The following is a 13,003-nucleotide window of genomic DNA, read 5'->3' as shown; positions in this document are numbered from 1 at the left end:
ACATACATACATACATACATACATACATACATACATACATACATACATACATACATACATACATACATATATACATTCATACGACAAATACTCTCATTCAAATCAAGCTGGCAAAAGAGGTAAAAAGGTCAGTTTCACCGTGTCGATACCTAAATACCTCTTACAATTTAACAATAATATTAGGTCTCCAATTAACTTCATTTTACGATGTGAATGAAACGACGTGCCGCGGAATGACAAAGAAATGTTTAAGCTTACTTCCGACGGATGCATCCTTAAAAAGACAGTTAGATTATTCCACGTGAAACCAAGTCGTCTTGAAATTTCAATTTTAACAGTTCTCGAGGATTTAACCGCAGCGTTTATTTTCTCTGGGTGATTCGCCAACGCGCGTCTGATTTCAGGAATTGCACGTAAAGAGTACTTGCTAGACTCATTACATTATTAACAAGGGGACACTACGAACATCTCAGTGTTCCAGTAACAGTGGAGCGAGAAAAGCTAGCTCAAACATGACGACCATTCATGTAGGGTGGATGATCTCCATCACTGTGGAGCTATTCGAATGCTGTAAAAATTTAAAATGTACAGGCGTTTAACCTTTTCTTTTGGTGGCTGCGAAAAGAAATTTGACTACAAGGCAAGCAAAGCGAAGTCTGAACAGAGATAGTCTGGCAACTCATGAAATATTCATATTTGATAATAAACTCGACTGGATGTCTATATTTCAATCAGAGACTGTCTATTTAGCTGCGTCTAGTCTGCTTCTTCCCCAACGCCTTTCTTTTGTAATCTGTTTTTCCACTCTTTAAATGCCCCTTTCTGCTCCTTTTAATTATATTTTCTTAAATGAATCAAAAAAGAAAACCTTTACGAAAAAGAAGAGCAATCTCTTGGGTATTTGGCTGAGGATGGTCTGCCAGACCGTCGCCAGTCTGTGGCGTTTTTTGAAGTGAGCACCCCGAGGAGTAGGTTTCAATTTGCATTATTTACAAATTATTCTGTTTTATTGAAGTATAGATAGATAGCAAGTCAAGCATGCATTCATCCGTTTTGTATCGAAATAACACCATTCAACCGAGTGTTTGCATTGATAATGCAGCAATTTTCAAGTCTTCATTGTGAAGAAGGCGGACATTATGGCAGTCCCTTTTCTGACCTGTTGTACCAAAAAAACCCGACGAGTAACCGTATCTCCCAAAACGCTATCTTCAAAAATCTCCCGACGCAGAACGTTTTCCAGAAGACAAAATGTAGTTTGAAATTAACATTTATTTTCATGGTTCGTCATAAGACATGCTAATAGTGACGGCAGTTCTGTTAATGATAAGTTAGGTCTCTTGCCGTTTATTTTTTTCCAAATTACGAACAAAGGTTTGAAAGTAATAATATTTTGATTAGTGTTTATAAGTTACTGTGCAACTATTAGCAACATTACAATCCAATTTCAACATGTTTGTACATTGAACTACTAGTAATTCCAAAGGCCACAGTATTTGAAAAAACAATGTTGTTTAAGATTTCACGAAGTAAATGAATGCTTTGAGAACTTATAGAACTAATTTTAACTGTGGTCCTGTACTTCATAATTCAGTCTCATGGTGGGAAAGAAATTTCATTTTTTATGTTAAGCCGAGCAGTTCCATTACGATGATGATCACGTAGTACTAGGAATACCTCATTGTGACCAGACACCTTGAAGTGCATAAATCTAGCAGAAATCCCACTTTTACTTTTTTGTAGAACAGTTTTCAGTAACCATAGCTAGGGAAACTGCAATATTGGAGCGTCTATAAAAAGACGAATGATAAGGTACAGCATAGAAAAAAGGACTACGGTCACCAGAACTGTATTTTAATCTTCTTATTGCGTCAGTATATAAGCCTTTCTTTATGGAAATAAATGATCGAAACTCCGAACCATGTTTCACGCTATTCAACACATAGAAAATTGAGCGTATTTCGGTCACATGACGTCACATATGCAAACAAATAAATAGAAAGTTTGACAAAAGTAATCAAGAGATCGGAAAATAGTGACAAAACCAAGAGCTTAAGACTTCGATGTGTGTAAATTTATTTGCATTGAGAAGTCGTGTAGTTGATGAACTTCAATAATTGCTGGATCCCAATATCGAAATTGAATATTAAAATATGGTTCCTCTATCGAGTCGAAGATTACAAGTTTTTATTTTCTGTCACGCAAACTTCTACGAAATAATCGGTCGAGCCTGATAAACCAAGAGAACATTCTCTCCGTACTGTGCACTGTGTAAGAAGTGACAAGGATACACTGGCCCACAAAGGCTAGTCAGGCAGACATCTTTGATTACTCACATATTAATTTTCATAATGCGTTTTTTCAGATTTCTCAAAGATATTGGAGATACTTTGTAGATGTTTAAAATCCTCATCTTCTCTTGTGTTAGATATGAATACTCTGGTGTAGTCTCCTGAAATAGAGTAGGGTTAGGCGATTTTGCCATCTTTACGATCCCCTCTTCTTAAAAGATTTTCAGTTTAGCTCGTTTTTAGATGGACCGCCACTCTCTGCAGTTATAATTTACTGTCGAGGATATTTTTAGTCATTTTTTTGTGGTGGGGGGAGGAGGAGGGGAATTGAAACAGTCTGTAAATGAGAATGCCGGTAGCAGTTGTCCGGCTCATACCGGCGACATGATTTTGACTTGACGATGCAGAAGCGCCGTGAACACGTATGAGAGAAAAATTGCGCCCCGAGCCACGTTCTTGCGTTCAAAGACAATTAATAAACGAGCCGGGATTGTAATTGCTCCTAATTACACCAATTAAGCGGAGTCGGGATCGAGTAATTTGTATCGGCGATTTCCTGTCTTACATAGCGGTGTCTCCAAATTAACAAGACTGCGACTGGGAATGCAACGGGGTCGATATTGACAGCGACCGCAACGGGCAAGAATCGCCAAAACAGTATTTTTTCTGTCGGAAGGAAAAGAAAGAAGAACCCTGAAGAAGGAGTCTCGGGGAACGAGGATTGTGGAAGAGAGCACCGAAACCTACTCGCGGTACATTTTTCTTGATTAGTAACCGAACTGAGAACAGAGACAGAAGAACATGGCTTCTATACTATATCAACATTCAAAATATCGACAGTGTGTAACTAGTAAAACGAGGTTGAAAAAATAGAAAAAAGGTATACCCATTGCAATAGGGAGAAACTACAGGCTACCTTCGGGGTGGGTGCATTTAATTTCAAAACCAAACAACTGCCGTTGGCCAAGCGACAGTTGATTGCAACCACACGTATATTATATTTTTCATTTGATCCAGAGTTTCTTCAATTGATTACCTGCAAAAGAGAGTCTAAATTGGGCGTTTATTTAAAAAGTTTCCCTTAATCATTTACCCATTGTTATGATTGTAACGAATCCCTAGTAATCAGCATCGAAAATTGAGCATGTTATTTTACGTGCCCGTCCGTTCCACAAATGACAACGATGTCCAGCCTTTCATCGGAAAGGCCCGATATTTTTTTTATCAGTATAGATGGGGATCCGCAGTCTAACCTTCACAGCTTTCTCCCTCTGACGCCTGAACCACACAAATCAATTTTTTGCATCCTTTCCCGGGGCAAGTTTCCCTCAAGCCTGGCCAGCACAAACAGTTACCACGATCTACGCATACCTAGCTAGTGGGTTGCGTGCGCACATTTTTTACGTGAACTTGAAATCGGGCCGAGTTGTCTTTAGGAGAGATGTGCGAATTGGTGCTATAGAAGTGACTAACGCGGAAAAGAAATTCGTCTTCCTATCGAATGAGAGGAAAAGTACGAGGGATCACTGAGTAAACTGACTGAGTACCTGATATTGAACCCGTAACTTATTCTGATTTTTTTCAATTTTATTTCATTATATGACGTCGCTGTTTGCAATATGGCGTTTCATCCAATACGGCTGTGCTGCGACATCCTGTAGCGTTCTGAATACTTTTAATAGTTGAAAAAACAACTCGCATCTCAAAATCTCTGTTTTTATTTTATTGTTCAACGTATTTTCCTAAAGTAGATTTGTCAAATTTTACAAAAGATGATTATACACCTCATCTTTAGACAAGAATTTATAACTGTTTTTTCAGCAATTTGCCGATTACCTATGCCTGGCTATTAACAGCGGCCCTGGGGACACAACAAAGGTATACCTTACAAAGAAAACATATCACTGCGCTTGGGTTTCCGTTTATTAATTTCCAGTAAAACTTCACTGGAGTCAGACATTGTAGAGCCGAAGGTAAAAAAAGAGGACAAGAAAAAACCGGGGAGGAGCTCCCAGACTCATCTGTAATAACCGTGAAGAGAGCGCGTCGTTGCGATTAATCAGCGTTGCAGCCACGTTGAGAATGGCACAAACCCGAACAAATTTGCACTGCAAACAGCAGTGTTGACCGTTGTAATACGCTAACAAACACAGAGAGGCGAAAACGTGTCTGAGGCTAGTAAATGAATACAATTTGGCGTGGTGTGTCTGCCACTAAACGAACACAACCTTTAACTCTTCGGCAATCAGTAATGGCTGAAACCCATTGAAATTGGCTCCAGCCACGCAGTGACGACGACTCGCGGGCTGGCTCCATTCAGCTGTCAAACGCCAGACGTTACTCCCAAATCAAATACGCCAAACCCAGTTCGGTGAAAAGTCCAGTCTTTTATAACTCTCCACGAGCGCTTTCAGGAGCTCCTGAAAAAGCACTACATAGCTGAGAATATTTATCAATTATTTACTAATTTGACGATTAAGTTGCGAACCGGGCTATTATCTCATTGTAAAAGCAAAAATTCAAGCCATAACGGATTTATTGTAGAGCTGTCCTACCGAGGACGCTTTTATTATTAATTGATCTACAAATAGTGACACAAAACCCACTATACTTTCTTTTCGCATGCCAAGTTTTCAAGACGGAAGACAAAGGGGGTATCACAACGCAGCCTTTAAACGAGCTGTTTGTTGCTACGTCGACTAATTCCCGAAGAGGTTTGAAAAAATCTGCACGTCGCGTTGAGCAGTGTCGCGAAAGCAGGGCAAGACATGGAGCACCCTGCGCATAAAACTGGCTCTTCTACGTTCATTTTATAAAATAATGCTTCATTTTTTATTGATTTGTTTTGGAAGAGTTACTGGTGCTGTGAACAAGCAAGCATGTACACATCAGATGCGCTGAAACAGTTTCTCAACACAAAGAGTTTGCGGTTAATATATTTCATTTAGAGCGTGCACATATCTTTTCTTCTGAACCATGCTTTTTAACACGCCAGTTTAAACGCTGACAATTACGCACAATTAACGCGCCGAGAAAACGAAATAAATAATTCTAACCAGCTGTTTGTCATTTCGGAGCTGTACCTGGGCGCCGATACGTCATTGCAAAGTCACATCGTCTCCTATTGTTCTCGTGAAATTGCGTGTTAATATTTCTCCAAGTACCAAGCATGCATACCATATCATATATTTATACACGTGAAAAATCAAAGCTTTTGTCATTTATGGTCTCCAAAGAAATAACGATGAGTTAAACGATAAGGCCAGCTGTCCCACGGAACATAGAGGCGACTGTGCGGAGAAACCCCTGACGACTGTACAAGCCGTGCTGTGCAGCATCTTCTGACCTGCACCATCCGAGACACGCACCCACGGTTATCTGATGTTCCATAACCGAAGAACAAATTTAAATTTTGACGGGTATCTTATCAGTGGGGTCTGTGCCTGCTATCCAAGCAGTGATTGACAGTTGGGACATTACTTTGCAATCACTATCCCCTCACTAAGGGCGTCAGAGAGCACTTCATCGGCGCTGCTTATCGCCTTAGTTACACATAGGTAATGTTCTGCTTCGTCCTTATCAGCGCCTCGCGTGGACTCGTATACTTGAAATGCACTCAACGCTAGCCTATTTAAGCTGACAACAGAGAAACTTTTATTCTTGTTTATATCGAATCAATTATTCATGATCAGCGACAAAGAGTGGTATTAGATCATAACTGTAGCCATAATCCCACAGAACTCGAAACGATTTAGTCCCCGAGGAAAAACCAGACCCTTTTCGGGTTCAGTATACAAGTTTTCAGCAAGGCGGAGGAGTTTCTCGGTTTCAAATTTGCTTGTCAAAAACGACAACTAAATAACCACAGAATTGTTCACATTAAACAGCAAGATGCAGGAAAAGTAGCGCACCTTTCGGAATCGCATACTTACCACTAAAACTGTGAAGGTGTAGCGCCTTGTTTCAAACTGACGCAAGGATGGGAATGGTGTCTTAAAGATTTTCAATTGGGGAAATCCTTAAAAGACATTCAATTTATCGGACCAAAAGTTAATTTCCCCTTCAAAAACGTATTATATTATGAAGTCTGTCATATCCAACGAACATTTGTCATTTTGAACGTTTTTCGTGATTGTAATATTGTTATAAAATGACTGAGAGTAGCCACATCGCTGATGGTGCATTCGTTTTGATTCAAATCACCAAGGCAGCCAAGGTGGTCAACATCATTGTTTATCAATGTGGCCAGATCAAATGACACTGTACTTCACTGGCGGACTTTTAAGTAGCCACAAAAAGAAAAATAAGTACAGACGTCAATTATAGGTTTTGTTGTGTGTCCTTACTCCTTGGCGTGCCTACTCATACCGCCAAGCTTATATGTATGTATACGTTTCTTACTTAGGGTCTCCCACTTTCCGAATGATGGGACCAAGTCAGATTTCGAGTGAGCGAAATAATTGCACGAGAGCCTCGGTTTGGAGAGGCTCAGTCATGTGACCAGAGTAAGATTTACTTTGCTGATCCACCCGCTTTCCCTTTTTGTAATATAGATTTAATACCACTGAATATATGCGCATTTTTATGGCTTATCACAAAATACACATTGCAATAGAATTTTCGATTTTTTTGCAACAGCCGCTGAAACCTTAGCCAAAGCAAATAACAGGCCCATCCAATATTACTGGGATACAAAAACATCCGGAAAGGCGTATTGTTAGGGTGTCCTGCTATGAACTCGTCTAAGTTCCATGGAGAGCTCGTTTAGAGCAGGTCGATGGCTTTTCAAAGGTGTCAAGCATAGTTTGTTATACATTAATACTAAGCAGTGGGTCATTACATCGGTATGGTGTCAACCAAGTGAGGTGAAGCTTGGCAAAATATTTTCAGTTGTACAGTAACCGGGACCGGATCTTATAGACTTGTTTTCCTCATTGTCACGATCGTTCACTTTTTTCACCTGCCTCACTGTTCACCTGGCCGTTGGAGCCGTAAAAACTTATTCGGGGTGCTTTGTTTTGTTTTTACTGTTACTTTCTGTAGACGCCGCAAGTCGTTAAACGGGTCTGGGCCGCTGTGGCTTCAGGGACGGACTTTTATGAGGTCAGAATTTGTAGTAAATCATCTGGTCAGAGCCACCGTCAGGGTGTAATTGGGCAGGTAAATCACCCGCCAATAAGTGACACTCTCCTTTTGTTCGCCAACTTTCACTCCCCTCCTCCGGCTGACTTAAGGCGGCTTACTCGGTTAAGCCAGATGCAAACCCGGCCCCCTTTTCGCAGGATTTCTTTTCAGAACCCACCTTAGCTTCACAATGTCGAAAGTGTACGCTTCAGTCAAACAAACAAGAAAGTTTGGGTAACAATACCGCCACTGCTAATACCACTCATTACTGGGTACCTCTTTCACTCGGGCAACTCGACATCATTGTGCGCTGTATACAAGAGAGCAGAGGAACATAACCAGGGCCCCTAGGTCCAATTGGAATTTAAACGTCAAAGTAAAAGAAAGAACTATATATGGAGATTAAAATATAGGTTCCAATACAGACGGCCAGGTATATGTAATGCGAAATGTTTGGTTGAACCGCCGCATATGCTTATACGTATATTGCGATACTATGGTCACATTATTGTGAACGTATGCAGGTGTATTCAGCTATTAGTTACCCATTCAACCTCTCGGATACTAAACATTGGTCGGTTTTGACCTAGGTCCAGCCCAAATTTACGCATTTTACACAGTACCGTGGCATAATTGATCGGAAAGGTATTTAAGACTTTGTTCAGAACCAAAGTAAGCTCACCAATAGTTGCTGACTTTCAGACGGGTGCCGCGAAAAATATCGATGGACGACGCCGAAGGTTAAGGCTCGACAAAACCAAGAATATAGTGCAAACAAACAGCGGTTATTAAAGCACTACCCCTATATAGAATAGAACTTCTCTTTTACTTTACAATGTAAAATATGGTTCAATTAATTAGCCAATTAAAAGGTACAATACAGCCAAACGGACTCGTAAACGTCATTGTAGTCGTTACCAGCGAGTATACTTTTTGATATACTGTTGTTTACAACCATCCGCTCGACTATAAAACCTTATCCTCTTTTCAGCTTGTCTCCTTGGCTTTCTAACAAAAGACGAGATGGTGTTTTTTTCATACAGGAAGGGCTGTCGGTTTCAATGTCGAATTTGGAAGTGATGATGGCTTCAACTAAAGACACAACCATAACATTTGCAGAATTGAAAACTAGCCTGGGGAATGGTAACAAAGGTCGCTGTCAGCATCGACCATTAATCGTGCATCGCCTTCAACTTCTTCAGGTGTGAAATAAGAAGGTAGTTTTAATGATTTGTCGAAAACGTGTTTCTGAGACTCAGACAAGTTATACATCCTTAGATGTTTTGATTTCGTGCAGAGAGGGGCGCTCGGAAAAGGCATAGTCCTTTTACAGAGACGAAACAGTTGATGCGTTTGAGTACACGGCATCTACTTCAGGTTGTATTGAACAGAAGATTTCATTTAAATAAAAAAGATAGAAAGAAACACCGATGTTTGCCTCTGGTGACAAAACAGCGTTTTCACTCACGGTTTTAAGTAATTAAAAACGATCGTAGCATAAGAATTTAACATAAGAATATTAAACAAAAACATTTTCAGTTCGATTAATTGGCATTATTGACGGATTCTTACCGGTTGTTGGGAACCTTCCAAGCTTCCAAGCCATGCCGTTCGTGGGGTATTCAAAATCTATTTGGGATTGGAAAGAATGGTTGTGGCTTGACGATGTTGACCTCGGCAAGGGACAGCGTTGATATCTCTCCCGGCCCCAAAGCGCAGCCTGACAAGAATACAATGCAAGCGATGGCCCCCATTGTGACGAGCTACGGCAAATCTGTATTACAGATGTCACCCAAAGGTGTCGCTACTGTCTGTAATCGCCGTGATATTTTTTCCTTTATATTTTTTAAAAAGAATAACCTCATGCCAGGACAAGGTAAACCAGGAACAAAATAATGGAACAAGTTATAATAATTGACTGAATGAGGATAAAATGAGGACAGGGACTGTTAGTACAGGATTTAGCTATAGTGTGTAGACCGCATCGTTGATGTTGGTCGTACGTGGACAACACGATGGAATCCTTGAGAAATCCAACGAAAGACCCGTGTCGCGCGACTTGAAGACGGTCACGCCGAAAACCAGAGCCCGTCTACGCTGATACGGTATTTTAGACGCACAACAAGAGTCGAGACTGGTTTTGAGACCCACTTCACCTGCTATTCATCCATGGCATGGCTCGCTCGTAGAGTACACTGCTTTCAATGAGATGTGTACATTTAAGTGATGGGGAACGTTTCGATGAGCTTTGCCGGGTACCATTAACTTTAAAATTCTCAAATTCCTACATCGTTTAGTAGTGAGCGGGAGAATCTCTCCCTGTTGTTCGTGGGCGAGGATATGCCTAAAACCTCCCACCTGTAAACTAAATCCTTCCTGTACATTTAGATTTCTTACCTCCCACCTCTTTTTTTTATTCACCATATAAACATTTCCCCGTGCAGTGCAAATTTTCCGAGGTAAAGAAAACGGACATTACACGATTTTTCTATCGTTTCAACAGGACACACGCTCCACGTACTTCGTATTGAGGACTGCATGTCGGGGAAATACGGCCGAATAATGCTGAAACATCACCTCGACCATAGGTAATCAGCACGCGTTACTCTGCTGATTAGGACGAGAAAACAGCCAACTACCCTGAGAATTAAACTTTGTGTCATGAAAATTTCAAGAAGCAGACATAGATGAAGAAGACCCTCTTCGGAACAATTCTTCAGAAATGTACACGGTGGAATCAATTTCAGTCGATAGTCAATATTTAGTGAGTGAGTTCGAGTAGATTAATACATTCCATTTCAATTTCACAATTGTCTAGAAAAATCCAGGATTGCGTTTCCTTCGATTTCGGCTTTTAAATAAAATATAGCGAGCGATCTACCAGCGTTTTTTTTTCAAAAGTCCGCGTGTCTTTCTGGAGATCATTGGGCGGAAGACGACAGTGATGTCGCGCAACACCATCCGATTTGAATGCTGCAATCCGAAGAAAGCAAAGTCACATATCCAAAATAAAGCAAATCGCACGATTATAGTGTGCCTGAAGGGGATATCACACTACTCGGGTACATTGCTCCAAACTTCAAAAATCAATGAAACGACCAGAAGGATGAAGATTGCCTTTTATCAGACAAAAACTGACAATTTCCAACGAATGCATGGAAAATGCATTCTGCACACGCTATGAAAGAATTTCACCTGGAGCAACAGTGAAGAAAAAGAAAGCAGACGATTTGTCACTGTAAATAACAGGCGAGAGTGAGAGTACAGAATGCAGCGCGCTGAGTTGTGAATGGCATCTGGTAGAATAGTGATTTTTGGGGGAGAAATTTTTTCTCTGAAAATGACTTAGTACCTCTGTTTGGGAAGCTGTTATCGCCTCTGTTTATTCTTGATGTCGTCTGCTCATACAATTTTAAGTAAGACTTGCAGCATCGTCTGGTCAAATATTAATGAAGACATGTGAAAACGTAGGTTTCTGGGCAATCGTCAGCAATGCGATCTCCTAATGTATGTGTCCATATGTGTTTGTGTGTTTATAGCGGTCAGTCGGGTGTTGTTGGGCACGTCCCACACATGCCTTTGAAAACTCGTCAATCCGACGAACACTGTCCAAAATGTTTGGCTGTCTGTGAGAAGTCAGTATTTCTCCTTGCGGTGGGTTTGAAATAGACACGCAGAAATGAAGAGTCACCAGCCTGGAAATGAACATGCTACCGACTGATCTGAGCAAATTTGACAACGAATACATAAACAGAGAACTCAACAGACAGGGGTCAACAAGGAATCCTGACGTGTGTTTCAATGTTGCAGTGAAGAAAGTGAGAGTTGAATTCAGCACAGTTGTTCATCATTTTGAAACAATATGTTTATGATTCTCAGTGTTGGAATCGTTAGAATTGTGAAATTTAATACAGAATATAACGATTGGCAAGGTCCCATCGAAGCATACAATCGATGGTTAATGCAGGAGCGAAGACTGCGATCGGAATGCAAATTTTCATGAAAGCAGCTTTCGCGGATATTTTGTTTTTGTTTTCCGATGAACTACAAATCAATAGCGTTTAAAGATTTTTTTTCGAATACTCTGTGTAAAAAAGGAACGAAACGTTTCGCTGTGTCCTGAGAAGGGTAAGCGAGGTGGACGTGTGGCCATTGACATAAACATTGCATATGGACTAACGACATCTCACTACCTGAATTTGAATGACATCAAGGCCGACATGGATAGCTTGTAGACCCGAAAATTGTGAGAAAATTGCTCGAAATCGGACTGGATTTTAATAAAGCATCAAACGAAAGAACCGGGTGAGGCTGCCATTTTCGATAAGCAGCGACATCCAGCTCCCAATCGTGCTAATTTACAGTGAGATTAATACGAGACTGGTCGCCATTGCTTCACTTCGCGGTTTCCATGCAGTAGTCGGGATCCGTGATTTTTTCCATTTCTTTCCGAGCCTAGATAATTCATCTTGCCAAACACGAATCTTTTGAATTATTCACCGTAATCAGTAAAATGAAAGTCGTTGCCTTCTGGAGAGAGAAAGCCACCAAATACATTTTTGATATTTTTCACACATGCGGTGTACACAAGAACATGTAACACAAGAGGAAAGACAAGACGATATTGTTCCCTCATTGCGTATTACAGATAATGGAAATTCGGAGACTCTCTCTGGATCCGATTTCATCAACGAAATTAAGACAAACTCTCTATTATAGGCGACCCTGTGCTCTCAGACAAGATAGGCTTAACGCTTATCGTGTAAATCCTCGCTGAAAAATTAATAAATGTTTTAAACCACAGGTCATAATTTCAGTTTTTTCCCGCAACACCTCTCCCCGAGACAACACAGTGAGCAGTACCTCACATGTTCGACAGCAGCGGCAGCGAGGTGAGGTGAGGCGAGGTGTGTATGTGGATTGCCCCGGTGTCGTGTTAGCCTCACGTTGTTTATGCCTTTGTTTTGCGTTGCCGTTGTCACCTGGTGGCGATGTCAAGATTCGCTTTTCTTGCCTGGAGAACCGGCTACATTTTGCTGCGAAACTGGGACGGGGAACAGAGAGTGGGGTATTCGATAAAAAACTTGATGAAACTCGGATCGTCATTTTTTATTTCTAATTTGCTGACTAAAAGGCGGAGACAGCTGCCTTAAAATCAAATCATCTTTCGACGAATAATGGCGTGGACCCGTCGTTACAAATAAATATGATAACTTCTGAAGATTTTTGAGATGATATAAACAGATCAGACAAATATTAGGACATGAATTCTCTGGTCAAAATTGATCAGAAATTTGGAATAAGAGAAAAGCAAATAAATAAGTAAGGTATTAATTCCGGCTTAAAGCGATGGCAGAACAAACAACAGGGAATGTTTGCAAAAGAATAGTGGGAGAAGGTAGGATTAGTACCGTAGCGTGCGATCTATTTCACGATAGCCACCACGGTGACGGCCCGGACTCGAATCACGACGGCTTCTGTTTTTATCAGGTCCCCACAGTACTCAGTTCACCGTGTTTATGGCTGGGCGGTTGTCGATGGCATAGCAAGGTAACAGAAACAAAACGAGTGAAGGTAAATAACAACCT

This window comes from Ptychodera flava, chromosome 14, assembly GCF_041260155.1.
Source record: "Ptychodera flava strain L36383 chromosome 14, AS_Pfla_20210202, whole genome shotgun sequence".
Lineage (NCBI taxonomy): Eukaryota > Metazoa > Hemichordata > Enteropneusta > Ptychoderidae > Ptychodera > Ptychodera flava.
Note: the sequence above shows the minus strand (reverse complement) of the source record.